The sequence below is a fragment of the Phoca vitulina genome, unplaced genomic scaffold (assembly GCF_004348235.1).
Source record: "Phoca vitulina isolate PV1807 unplaced genomic scaffold, GSC_HSeal_1.0 scaffold72, whole genome shotgun sequence".
NCBI lineage: Eukaryota > Metazoa > Chordata > Mammalia > Carnivora > Phocidae > Phoca > Phoca vitulina.
The window spans coordinates 2,333,913-2,348,976 of record NW_022589775.1 but is presented as its reverse complement, the minus strand read 5'-3'; positions in this window follow the sequence as shown (position 1 = coordinate 2,348,976).

Here is a 15,064-nt window from a genome sequence, read left to right as displayed (position 1 = left end):
ACACACACACACACACACACACACACACACACAGATCTGAAACAATTCCTGGCTCACTACTGAATCCTGGAAGAGTCTGAATTCCTGACCATGAGATAGTACATGATCATGTGACCTGTGATGCCTGTCATGAATTAGCTCTTCTCTGATCCTCTAAATCATAAATTTGAGTGTGAATATAACAGTACTGCATCATCAAGGAAAACAGTTATAAACAAGATCAGGATATAGCCAGTTCTAAAGGCACAAGTCATTTTTTTTATTTTTTTATTTTAGAGAGAGAGAGAACATGCATGTGTGCAATCACGGGGTGGGGGGGACAGAGGGAGAGGGAGAGAGAGAATCTTAAGCAGGCTCTACGCCTAGCACGGAGCCCGACTTGGACCTCAATATCAGGACCCTGAGATCATGACCTGAGCCTGAGTCAAAATCAAGAGTTGGACGCTTAACTGACTGAGCCACCCAGGTGCCCCAGAGCACAAGTAATTTTTATGAGCATCTGGCTCATCTTTCCGGGTCTCCGACATCTACTGCTATACTATGTCTCCCTTATTCCACATATATGGCTTAATGATGAGTTCTCCATGACCAATTGATAGAGGAAGAAAAACACTAAATCTGATTTATAAAGAGTTCAAAACTAAGGAAGACATGGAGTTCCACAGGGTCACAGATATTCTTGAGGAGGGAGCGTGAATAGAACAAAACATTTATCTGTCTGAATACTTTAAATGAAGGGAAAAATGGTGAGAATTATGTATCTATACTGATTCATGGGCAGTGACTAACATTTTGACTGGATTGTTGGGGATTTGGAAAGAAAGAATGACTGTATTGGTTACAAAGACATCTGACACATAGGTGGATATAGACTTTTAAGAATATTCCTGAGGAAGAATATTATGTCTCATGCAAACACTCCGCACAGGGCTGACTGCATAGGATCTTCTCAGTGAAGTGCTGTATAAGATGATCTGTTCTGAGGATGTACATTAGTCCCTTTCTAAGCCAGCCAGCACCTGCTCAATGAGCTTATGAACAAAATGGTGATAATGCCAGAGCCAGAGGTTATGGGTACAACAACATGAATTTTTCCTTCACAAAGCGGATCTAACTACCACCGGTTCTGACTGCCCAAATGGCCAATAGCAAAGACCAGTGTTGATTTTCAAAATTGGCACCATAACAAATTGGAGGCAGCCAGCTAGCCAGCAGAAGCTTGATTACATTGGATATTTTCCATTATGGAAAGAGCTTCAGTTTGCTCTCACACGAACAGAGACTCACTCCAGATGTGGATTTACCTCCTCCACTCACTATACTTCTTTCATTGCCACTGTCTGTTGATTTAGTCAATGCCTCATTTATCAACATATTGGCTCAGCTCACCTAATAATGCACCTGGTCGACATACGTTTTACAACAAAGGACCAAGTCAATGGACTTATACCTGTGGGATTTTTGTACCTATCACTCAGAAGCAACTGGCTGGAATGAAATTGAATGACATTGCAAAACTCAACATAAAACACATATAAAGTCACTCTAATAATAAAAATTTCTAACCCTATACAGATGCCAAGAGGATCTCCTCCCATTGTCAAACTCCAAAACAGACATTTAAAAGTTTAAATTTCACTCTTCCCAATTAAAACTCGAGAATGGTAAAATCCAAAGTCAAAGATTTTTAGTTTCACAAGTGAAATTTCAGAGTTCAAAATTTTCGGTTTAAAGACTAATAATTATCCTCTCAAATTTCTTATTTTCTTCAGTGTCAGGGAGGGCAGTTCTTTTAGCCTGAATGGTGGTGAAGTACTCTCATCAGCCTGAGCTCTTTCTTGGTGGAATATGTGCAATCATTTCCAGAGCCTCATAGCTTGGAGTCATATCGTGCCATATACCCCATGGGCCTTGTTTATAAAGAATTTAATGATTTAATAAGAAATGCAATATTATCTCAACACTAACCCACACCAACAGAGTTTAGAGAAAAAGCCATCCTTAAACTCTGTTATCACCTTAGCCCAAATTATCTTCATAGGATTCAATGCTTAGTGTTATCAAAAACCATAGCAGGCACACAGAGTGTCAAAGAGAAGAAGAAAACCATATTGACTCCAGCCACAATGGGATGCCCGCTGGTCAAGAAGACAAAACCTGAGAACTTACATTCGAGAGGGAAAACATTCTCCTAGCTTGAAATTAATTCATGGGACCTTTACCAATTTTGTGTAATTTTGTGCATATTTGCCAGGTCTTGGGGGAAAACTCTTGGTGCATGTTGTATCTCTTTCAGAGTCACGTTTGATCCATTGCGCTCTTTCGGCCAAGAATAGAAATATGCCCTGGTGGCCAGCTTTGTCGCCAGTTCCACATTTTCTCTCCAGCATACGTGTTCAGTCTAGGACCCTATATCTTATTCCACTGCCTCTTTACAAGCAATTGGTTAGACCTGAGAAACCTGACTCTTAAGGACATTTTCTTCTGTGGGTGCATTGGTCAATCCCAAGTCCAGCCTAGACCATGTAACTAGAGCTGTGGACAAACCACATGAATCAAAGGACAGTCTCCTCAGTCATTGACACAAATCCAGAATTTGGGGCAGCAAATACATCTGTACCACTGCCTACCCAGGCCCGGCCCAACAATATAAAGCTAGCATATTGCCTGAGCACTATAACACACTGAAATCATGTGCCTTGCAATTTTCAAGATCCACATATTACTCCACTCAACACCTAAAAATCTTATAGAGTATTTTCTACCTACAATTACATTCATGCTGCAGCTGTCCTGTGAACTGAATCAAGCAACCAGCAGCTGGACTTTGAAGAAAATCCTATTTGCTAAAGGCTCCCCTTACTTTCTCCAGACCCTGAGTGGGGGAGTGCACTGAAGCCTCTCTCAGGCCTACCTTTGCTCATCAGATCATTTGTTTCCTTGATGAGGCCTAATCTTTGTAGAAATCTTAGCCTTTATAGAAGTCACTTCATTATTTTCTTTACATGCATGCATACACGCAAATACCCCACCTCCAGCACCACAGCCACCACCTCCCCCACCTCCTACCTCCACCACCTCCTCCTCCTACCTCTACCACCTCCACCACCACCCCCACCTTCTACCTCCTACCTCTACCACTTCCACCACCTCCTACCTCCACCTCTGCCTCCACCACCTCCACCACCTCCACGACCTCCTACATTCACCACCTCCACCTCCTACCTCCACCTACCTCCACCATCCCCACTCCTTCCACCTCCACCACGTCCACCACCACCACCTCCACCTATCTCCACCTCCACTACCTCCACCACCTCCACCACCTCCATTACCACCACCACCTCCACTTCTGTCACCACCACCAATAACCGTTTTGAAAAACCAAAATGAACAATTCATAGAATTCAAGGCAGGATCTCTATCTTCTAAATTGCTAAATAAAATAACAATAAACAAGAGAGTTTACATAGTAAAAGCAAATGGACCAAGACAACAAGAACAAATTAAACAAAATAAAGTATAAAACAAAGTAAACAAAACAAGGAAGTATAAGACAAAATGGTAGAAGTAAAGTCAATCATACTTTGATTTTGATAGTAAATTTTCACTGTGAAATATATTGCCCATTAAAAGGAGTAAAATTTGATAATTAAATTAAATGCTTTTTAAATTAGGTTTATTATAAATTACACACATAATTTAGAAATAAAATAAAAAGCAAAATCTTTACCAGGAAAACACTAACAAAGGAAAGCGCAAGTGGAAATTATAATATCAGACAAAATATTTTAAGTTAAAAGTCATTAAAGGAATAAAGTAAATCATTTCATGTTGTCAAAAAGGTTAAATCTGTAATGAAAACATTATAGTAAAAAATCTTTTATGTACCAACTAGTAAAACATGATATGATATGCAAACAACACTAATTGATAATAGTTTCTTTGTCTAGAACATTTGTGAGAAATTATCCCTCACCCATTCTCATGTGTATAATTCACAAAGAATTGTGAAAAAACTAGCAAAGATATAAGAAAGCTATGATGGTTCATTTTATGTGTCAACTTAACTGGGCCACGGGATGCCCAGTATTTGGGCAAACATTTTTCTGAGTGTGTCTGTGAGAGTGTTTCTTGATGAGATTAACATTTGAATTATTAGACTAAGTAAAGCAGATGGCACACCCCAATATGGGAGAAACATATTCGATCCTCTGAAGGTCTGAATAGAAAAAAAAAAAAGACTGAGTAAGGAAGAATTCAATTCTCTGCTTGATTTTCTTCAAGCTGGGACATTGGTCTTCTGCCCTTGGACTCAAATTCAAACTGGAATTTGCACCATTGGCTCTCTTGGTTCTTAGGACTTTGGACTCAAACTGGAACTACACCATTGGCTCCTGGATCTCCGGTTTGCCAACTATAGATTTGGAGAGTTCTCATCCTTCACAATTACATGAGCCAATTCCTTATGATAAATCTTTTTATATAGGTAGAGCTAGAGATAGAGGTAAGTATCTATATAAATATCTCCTACTGATTCTGTTTCCCTGGAGAACTCTGACTAATATAGATATAGTACTGAGAGTGGTTCTAGAGGAACAGAATATTAAGGATGAGTTTTCTGAATTCATTTGGGGGTTCCTGGAATGGGATCTCTAATCTAATTAGATTCAAAGATTGTAATGACTTTATTTCCAGTAGTAAACAGTGTGGGCATGTGGACATATCCCTTCTGGCCCCTCCTACAACCAAAAAGGTGCTCATTCTCCCATAACCAGGATTCATGGGCCTGGGAATCTAGGGGTGGGAATGAGAGTGGCCCCACTCAGTATCACCCCTAGTGACCCAATAGCAAAACTTCTGCTTCTTGTTCTCCTGACTCTATGCTCTGCTGACCTAGTAGTTAGGCCTAGTGGTTAGCTCAAAAGTAAGGAATGCTTCTACCAAGAGATACAGCAATGATTCCATTGAAGTGGAAGTTAGGACTGACATCTGGCATTTTCCGCTCCTCATGCCTCTGAATCAACAGGCAGAGAAGAGAGTTACAGTGCTGGCTGGGGTGATTGATCCTGACTACTTGGGGGAAACTGAACTGCTACTTCACAATGGAGGCAAGGTCAGGAATACAGGAGATCCTTTAGGGTTTCTCTTAGCATTACCATGACTTGTGACTAAAGTCAATGAAAACTACAACAACCAATACAGGCAGAACCACTAATGATCCAGACCCTTCAGGAATGAAGGCACACACACAAATATATAAGAAAATAATAAGGAAATACTCATGACAATTGCGGTACTCATTTCTGTGTGGTAGTAGCTGGTATTTATAACCATCTTCTTCCACTATCCATTCTGTATTCCCTTTGTCTTCAGCAAGCAACTCAGCTGGTCATGGTTCTTTGCCTCGTAGGGTGATTTAAACCTTTATACATTACATTTGGAGACCGAGTATTGTTTAAGGAGACGTGTATGAGTGCCCATTGGCAAAGGCAGATTTGTGGTGGTGAATTTTAGGTGTAAATTTTTTCAGGCCACAGAGTGCCCAGATATTTGGTCAAATATCATTCTGGGTGTCTGTGAGGGCATTTCTGTAGGAAACTAACATTTGAATCGGTAGAATGAGTAAAACGAATTGCCTTCTCCAATGTGAATGGGTCTCATCCAATCCTTTGAAGGCCTGAATAGAAAAAACAGACTGAGTGAGGAAGAATTTGCTGTCTCTGCCTGACTGTCTTCAAGCAGGGACATTGGTCTTGCTCTGCTTTCTGACCCAGACACAGACTGGAACTTACACCATCAACTCTCCCGGGTCTCCAGCTTGCTGCCTGCTGATCTTGGATTTCTCAGACCCCATAGTCCTGTAAGCCATTCCTTATAAGAAATGTAGATCGTGAGGACACATACATATGTCTCCTGTGGGTCTGTTTCTCTGGAGAACTCTAATACAAAAACATATATGAAATAGTATATGTACATTTTAAGGAAAAATAAGAACATGAAATCTTTATACCTTCTACCCAGAACAAGAAACTGAATGTCACCATACCCTAGTGGCCTGTCATTTGTCTCCCAATAACTGACTGGGCCTGGAAGTGACACACATCACTTTTACTTATGGCCTATTTATCAGAACTAGTCACATAGCTTCAGTCTAAGTGACAGAGTGAGAGAAATGTGGGGAAGCACATAGAAACATGGTGAATCTGAACATTTCCTACCATACGACCACCATCAGATATCTATCTGTACACAGCAGTGTTTCTGAATTCCTTATTTGTCCTATTGGTTTATGTGCCTATCTCTGTTCTATGACTGTACTGTATTTATTATTATAGCTTTAAAATAAATCTGCATATTTGGCAAAATATTTCTTTCCAATCTGTTAATTGTTCAAATTTAAGAAGGCTTTCACCCATCTTGTTCACTTCCACCTTCTATAGGTAACTACTTTTATTATTTTCTTGGGTGTTCTTTCAATGTTTATGCAATTATAAAGAAGCACAACATATGTGTTCTTAATTTTTCCTTTTCTTGCACAAAATTGGCTTGTTCTGGATCTTGGTTTACTAACTTAGCAGTATATCCTGGATATAATGTTATCAGTGAGTATTCTCATTCTTTTCAGTAATAATAATTATAATTCTATTTTCATGCACACTTCCAAGATGTTACTATTCCAAACAATCTCATAATGTCATTTAGAGAGTATAGGTATATCCACAGCATAGACTCCAGAGGCAAAAATGCTGGGTCAATTTTAATTAACTTGTGTGTGTGTGTGTGTGCGCGCATGTGTGTGTGCCATCCAGAAGACTTTCATTTTAATGTGGCTGAAATTATTTGTTGCCACTGACTTAGTTTTAAGAAAAACCCCTTCACTCTGAGATCATAAAGAAATGATCTCATGATTTTTCAGAGCTCTATATTTTTGTTTAAGTATTTAAGTATTTGAATAATTTGCAGTTTATATAGATACAAGGAATAAACTATGAATAACTTTATATTTTTTTATCTTGTTATCGTTGGCATTTGTTGTTGTTGTATTGGCTTGTCTAGAATAGTGTTGAATAGAAATGCTAGTTGTCACTCTTGTTTTCTTGTTGATCTGAAGAGAATAATTTTTTTAAAGATTTGATTTATTTATTCATTTTAGAGAGAGAGAGCACACAGCAGGGGGAGGAAAAGAGGGAGAGAGAGAATCCTCAAGCAGACTCTACACTGAGTGTGGAGCCTGACAAGGGGCTTGATCCCATGACACTGAGATCATGACCTAGCCAAAATCAAATGTTGGCTGCCTAACCAACTGAGCCACCCAGGCACCCTGAAGAAAATAAACATTTCACCATTAACTGTGATGTCTCCAAAATGATTTATCATAGATATGATTTTTGAAGTTAAATATGTTTATAATTTCATTTTGTTTTGTTTTATTTTAGATCCATGAATTGATACTGAATTTCATCAAACACTTCCTCCAATTTATTTATTAAAGTGATCACATATATTTGAAGTCAATTTGAGGTTTCTTTATTATTTGCATTCCACCAGGATCATAACTTTTAATCAAACGGCTGAAAATTAATAAGCTAAACATCCCTATTAAATGTTAGAAAAAAGAACAGAAAAAACAAACTAAAAGAAAGATAAAAGAAAGGAGCAAAATTTAATAGTCCCCAAATATAACAATAGCAAAGATCAACAATGGCAACTGAGGCAAAAGTTTGTTCTTTCATTTTCTTTTTTATTGTAATGTAATTGACATACAATATTGTATTAGTTTGAGGTGTTGTTCTTTTCTATTATCCCATATATACTAAAAATTTGCGCAAAATGCATCTGTAAAAGACAAATGAAAATAGGAAAGACATTTAGAGATGGAAGAATAGAAATACCTTAATACTGAATATATGGAACAGTATAAAAGCACAATTTAAAGAAAGAAAGGACTCCTGGAAATTCAAAGAATGTGATGGCAAAAATAAAAATAATAATAATTGAATAATAAAGTTGAGGAAATTTCTCATAGGATAAAACATAAGTAAAAAGAGATGCAAACTTGTAAAGAAAAATTAAGAAAATTAGATCATCAGTCCAGGAAGTCAAATGTCACATTCAAGACAGGGAGAAGGTGGGGGGCGGGGAGGATGACATTAGAAAACTGTATGACAAAACTCTTCAGAACCGAAGGACTTGGAACTCTAGATTTTAAAGGGGTCATCAAAACCCCAAGTGCAATAAATTAAAGAATAATCCTATGAAGGCATATGACTGAAATTTCAGAACACTAGCATAAGGTTATATACAAAGGATGAGAAATTATAATGGCATAGTACTTTTCAAAGGCAACACTGGGCTCTGGAAGTCAACAGCATGATACCTTCAAAACTCTAACTGAATTGAATATCCAATCAAAGTACTAAGTGAATATATAGATTAAAGCCATTGAATTGAATATCCAATCAAAGTACTAAGTGAATATATAGATTAAAGCCATTTTCAGAAGCACAAAATATTTTTTGAAGAAACTTTCTTGGCGTCCTTTCTCTGCATCTTTTTTCAAGAAGCTATTGGAAGATCTGATTCAACAAAGTGAGAGTAAAACCAAGAAAGAGAACATGGGATTCAGGAAATAGGTAATCTTACTAGAAAAGTGCAGAAGGGAGTTCCCTTCATAAGTACATGATGCATGTACTTATTATTCATTGTCAATTTTACACATTGACGTTGTTTGCAATTTATGTGAAATATTAAGAATTCTACCGTGTTGTCTTGTGTATATAATTTTTATATAAATTCCTAGAAACAGAATCATTCTGTGTAAAAACTCTTGCTATGTGTTGTCTGATTGTTCGATGTCTTCTCATTACGGGTTCCAACATCTAGGTGGGAATGGCTAGGAAGTTGTCCACTTTTCTCTTTTAATATTCTACACACTCCTGAAATTGACTGCTCAGTGGAAGAAGGTAAACTTTCTGGATAAAGTAGAATAATTACTTCAGGGAGATCACATGAATGTACACTTCTAAGCAAGAACTTTCTGCAAGCTGTCAGGCTTGTTCAGTGACAAGCTCAAGAGCAAGGGGAACCCATGGTTCCCACCTTTTATTTTGGTCCACTTGCTCTTTCCATGTCTCTGGTACTATTGGGAATATGCCCAAGTTGGCACCAAAAAAAAAAAAAGTTAAATGAACTAAATTCAGGTGTGCCATGTATCTCAATTCAATGCACAACGATTGGGAGCTAGAAATGGCACATTAATTTTTCTAACTAAAATTAAATACATCCTTATGCCCTACTGACTACATTTGAAAAGATATCCAAACACCTAGCATCAAGAAATCCAAACACCTGTGAAAATTATAAGAAAACTTTATAAGGAAAATCTGCCTTTCTATTTAAAAAAATCTCACCACCTGGCAACTAACTCCTCTGTTGAGAGGGCTCAACATTCATCCATAGGATTCATTACAGAGAGTAAGCATTCAGAGATAAAGTAAGAAAAAGGCAGAATAGAGATGTCTAGCCGAGAAAAAGTGTAGGGTGTGGCTCTTGGTTACATGGTCTGTGGTCTTCTGAGCAATCTCATACCTTTTGCTTTATATTGAGTATTCTACAAATCTCAATCCTAATGAAAATATCAGTATGGGAAGCCCATGTTGTGATGCCCTGAATTCGAGAAAAACAATTCTGACCTATCATTCATGTACTTTTTCCTTCAGCATTTTGGACATCTTGGGAAAATGTCAAATGAATAGATAAAGATGATAAGTTGCAAAAATCCGTCTTTATTAGACCAACCCTACTGAATAAAACAAATCATTGTAAACTGGTAAAAAAAAAAAAAGGGAGAAGTCTACATTTACATATTAGTCCTAGCCCAATTCCCTTTTTTTGCATGAAGCCGATGTTTTCTTTCTTTTCTCTTTTATCAGAAATTAAATATATACAACATACTAAAATTTAATAATATTGAAAAGAGTATGTGAGCCTAGCAATTTTTCATCTATCTTAGTATGTAAAGTTTAGATGAAATAACAAGCCAGAATTTTCCATGCCTTACTGGTAAGTCCACAGAAATAGTATCAAGGTATATGATAAAGCTTTGTGCACACTTGAGTACAACCTCCTAAGCCCTTGTGTTGGCAGTTTTAGGACAGTTATGACTGCCTTTAGATTTCATGAAGTGTTATACACTTTTGAGAGTAAGAAGGAGCCATAATCATTTTTTGTCTCTTACCAGCAAGATTCTCAGTGTTTGGTAATGCGTGTTGTATTGCCAGTGTAAGGAAGATTGGGGTGGGCCACCTCATCCCGCCAGCTTAGCTGAGTGCTGATTTCTCTCTTTCCTGAGAGGGATCTGTGGGGTTAAACCTTTAGGATATAACGAATCAATTTAACTTTATACTGTTCTTATTTTCAACATTAATTTTAAAAACCAAATTATCACATATTTCTATTTTCCCATTATAAAGAAAAAAAAGGACTTGAAGAGAGTTATTGAGGAAGAGGAACACAATAAAAATAACAACACAGAAAAGGAACAAAACAGAATTAAAAGGAAAAAAACAAATTATACCACACCTTAGCTTAGTATCAAGACAAGTCCTGGGGCGCCTGGGTGGCTCAGCCGTTAAGCGTCTGCCTTCGGCTCAAGTCATGATCTCAGGGTCCTGGGATCGAGCCCCACATCAGGCTCCCTACTCGGTGGGAAGCCTGCTTCTCCCTCTCCCACTCCCCCTGCTTGTGTTCCCTCTCTCGCTGTGTCTCTCTCTCTGTCAAATAAATAAATAAAATCTTTAAAAAAAAAAAAAAAAAGACAAGTCCTAACGACACAGCTTAGAATCCAAAATGAACAGGAAAATGTGACCTATCATAACTCTCTTAGCTCTTACAGTGAATTCAGTTCCCGGATCTCTATGGCTTTGCTAGGAAGTCCAAAGCTGCCCGTTAGAGTATAGTCCAGTGAAGGTAGATCTGTTATACGTTCAGGCACCGTAACGAAATATGCAGCCATAATACGATATTTTGATCCAAAAGATTGACTTAAATTACTTAGAAAAGTGGTCATGGAGCTTGTGTCCTAAATTACCTTCTGGAAATATCTTTTCTTTCCACCAGGACTTTGATGGAAGCTTTATGCCAGACCAAGCAGCAGGATAATTTCATCCAGGACTTGGATAATAGGTATACTCTACTGTTAATTAGAGACAGCAGTTTATATTTCTTGGGTTTGGAAAACAAGCACTGTGTGAAATTCCAGGACAGGTGGACTGCCAGCAATCTGATGGGTACAGCCAGCTTCTTAGGAAGTAAATTATATCTCCTCCAGCTCCTGCATGCATGCTTGGGTAAGGACTTCAAGTTCCTCACCATGGAGCATGACAAACATGGTTTCACTCTGAAAAGGTTCACAGCATCCGTTGCCAGAAGCACATCAGCACAGCTGAAAAACCTCAGTCATACAACAGAACAAGAATCAAGTTCTAAGAACGTGATCTCCCCATGTGCCTGCCAAGCTAATTTACTACAAAAGGCAGTTTTGTGAAGCCCGATCAAATAAATCACATAGGAAGAGTGATTTATACTGACTACTTAAATGAGTGCTGTTCAAAATGCAAAAAAAAAAGTCTTTCTAAGATTTTCAAAAGTAATGTTAATTAATGTTTTGGAAATGAAAAAATAGCAAGGCCGTTGTTTCTTCAGGTCATTTCTATTTTATCGTGATGAAAACAAGCAGGCAGCGTACAAGAAAATGCTTTTCCTCCTCTCTGTTTTAAGGGAATCACATGATCAATTAATCTAAAACTGGTTTCAAGCAGTCAGGATAGAAAATTTATATAAGATATGTTACCAAGCAGAGGCTCACTCTTGCTCACTCTTGCTTTTGGTTGTGGCATTTTACAAAATTTACAGACACACTAATCACACCGGTCATTTTATAGAAGTAACACTTTTTTACTGTTTCATTTTCTCAATATTTTTCTACCAAAGTTCCAATACTTAAAATGTCTTAAAACAGAAGTTCTTTAAGGGGCAATAGGGGACAGTCAGTTTGGGTGGGCCATAACAAAATACCATACGCTAGGTGTCTTAAACAACAGAATTGTATTTCTCACTGTTCTGGAAGCAGGAAGTCTGAGATCAGGGTACCAGCAGGTTGGGTTCCGGGGAAGGCTCTCACTCTGCCTTGCAGACTGCCACCTTCTGGCTGTGTCCTCACATGGCAGAGAGAGAGGGATCAAGCAAGTTCTCCAGAGTCTCTTCTTATTAGGGCACTAATCCCGTCATGGAGCCCCACCCTCCTGATCTATTCTCGCCCCAATTACCTCCCTAAAGCCCCATGTCCAAATGCCATCACACTAGCGGTTAAGGCTTTAACATATGAATTTTAGGGGGACACAAACATTCAGTCCTTAACATCTACCAAACTGAGATTCTAGGCAGAATTAAAATCAGGGTCAAAACCAAGTTATAGGAGGCAGGGAACCAGAAGCAGAGGTGACTAGACAGGGAGAAGTGCCTAAGGATACTTCTGAAAAGAAAACTGATGAATTAAGGCAGCTGGGTCAGTTAAGATCACTCTCCGAAGAAAATAAAATCTATTTCTGGGTTCTGAGGGGACTCTATGTCCTTTTTGTCCAGGATACACTCCTAATCTGACCACCCGATTTGCAGGAGCTGAATGGCTGGACTACTTCACACTCTTTTGCTCTGTATTCTTAATGTCTATTCTTAGTTTGTGTGAATTTGCTATTGACACATATTATTCCAGAAACATCCTTATGTATTTTTGAATCTGCGTTTGTTTAGTATCCCCAACTAGTATGAAGCTTCTTGAGGGCAGACTCTGCTGCTCACCTCCTATGTACATTTCATTAGTAGCCAATCGCATCCTGTAACATAATGTTACTTTTTAAATTACTTACGAAAATTCTTGCTTCTCCTTCATAGTCCTTCTCACACTAGATCTCACATTTTCTCCAGCTTCACCTTCTTTAATTAATTCATCTTCCCTTTCTTCTATACATGTCACTGTATCTTTCAAAATTTTCTCTACAAAAGTCATATGTAGTTTACATTTAGCATTTTTATATACCACTCGAGATTTTCTTAAACTATGTTTTAAAGAAGAGTTTGGATTTTTTTTAAGATCAGGGTTTTTTTTTTTTTTTTCTGGGAAGTCATAAATGGAATGACAAGCATTTTAATGTTGCCTTCTTTAGGACATATTATTCTTACGATGAGTTATGGAAAATTAGAATTTTACCTTTGACTCTGCGGGTAATTTTGATCCAATTGCCATCACTAAATGCCATCAGAAAGCGTTAATTCCTGGCAGGCCATCTCTTGAGAAAGTGATCATTATGTGTCAAAAAAAAAAAAAAAGGCACCATTTTCATGTATATATATTTCCTGTGTCCTCTGTGAGGCATGGTTACTTTGAAAGAAACCAAAGCTTTTTTTTCTATTTTGCAATAGAGCCGTGTCAAAACAAAAATCATAGTATTTTAGCCAAATATTTCTGTAATATTGTTCTGATTATAAGTAATATCTTCTCATTATGGAATATTTGGAAAATATGAAAACTATGCAAAGAAAAATAAAAATCACTTGAAGCACAGATATAAATAGCATTAACCTTTTAGGGCATTTCCTTTTACTTTCTGTGTGTATAAATATATTTTACAAAACAACGTGTATTTATTTCTGTGCCTTGCCATTTTGCATAGCATCATATTAATAGTGTGTTTCCACATCATTAAAAACCTCAAGAGTATCATCTCTAGTAGGTGGAAAATGCTCTATTGATGGTCATTTTGGGGGGGGGTGGGTAACAGCTTTATTGAGATATAATTTATATACTTACATTCATGTAATTCACCCATTTAAATAGTTGAATTATATGAATATAAGTAAGTATATAAATTATATCTCAAGCTTCATTCATGCTGTAGTGTATATCAGTACTTCCTCCCTTTTTATGGCCAAATAATATCCCATTGCAGTGGCTATGTTTTTAAGGTAAATCTTTATAAGATAAGGATATTGATTCTAGGCTTGTCATACTTGGTGAAATTTGCTCCGGAGTTTTATAAAGTAAAAAGGATCATTTTTTTCAACTTTCTCAAGTCAAATATATTGATTTTTTTTTTCTCTTCTCAGATTTCCTTTCTTCTCCATTCATTCTACAAGTATTTATGAACAGAATACAAAATACCAGGCTTTGTACAGGCCTTGTGAATACAATGTAAACAAAATTGACACAATCCTGCTTTTACATTTCTATCTTTATCATACAAATAAAGATATAACCAAAATTTAAAAGCTGATTCAAACTATCAGCGCCCTCTAGCTGTAGCCCACCAGAATCATACCTGTAGTAAAACAAAGTTGGGTTTATTGGCGCATGGCTATGAGGGAGAATATACACCATGGTGAGTCATGGAGCTTCTCAATGAGTGTTGGGGGGTGCGTCTTGTAGAACTGGGGGCTTATGTTTCATGATTTTGGAGAAGATTCAAGAAAGCATATTTTTGCTCTGAATTAAGTGCTGTCAGAAATAAGGACAATTCTAAGGTATCTCAATAATTTTTTATCTCAAGGCAGGAGGATGAAGATAAAGTTACAATTGGTCAAGAAACACCAGTAACTCATGTAGCTAAAGGAGGGGGGGGGTGTCTGGTCATTTTGTGATTTGGACTGTGTTCTTGAATTTGGCTGTGCTCAGTCAGACATGACTCCATAAAATTCCATAAAAACAAGTGGCCTTGTTTTTGTCTTGCCCCATCACAGTCACAGAGTGGCCTTGTCTGCTATGTTCTGTGACATTCTTTATGTCCAGCAGAACACCATGGCCCAGCTGTTAGAGCCAGACCAGCTCAGCTGACAGTCATCAGGTCTACTTTTGTCTTCTTAGTACCCTCTTTTGGCCATGGGGACTCATGCAGACATGAGTGTACAATATTATTGTTGTGATTGCCATGATTTTTCCTATTAGGAGATTTTCTGGAGAACACTGTCTATAGTTAGACTTGGGTTAATCCTTCCTGCTCCTTTCGCT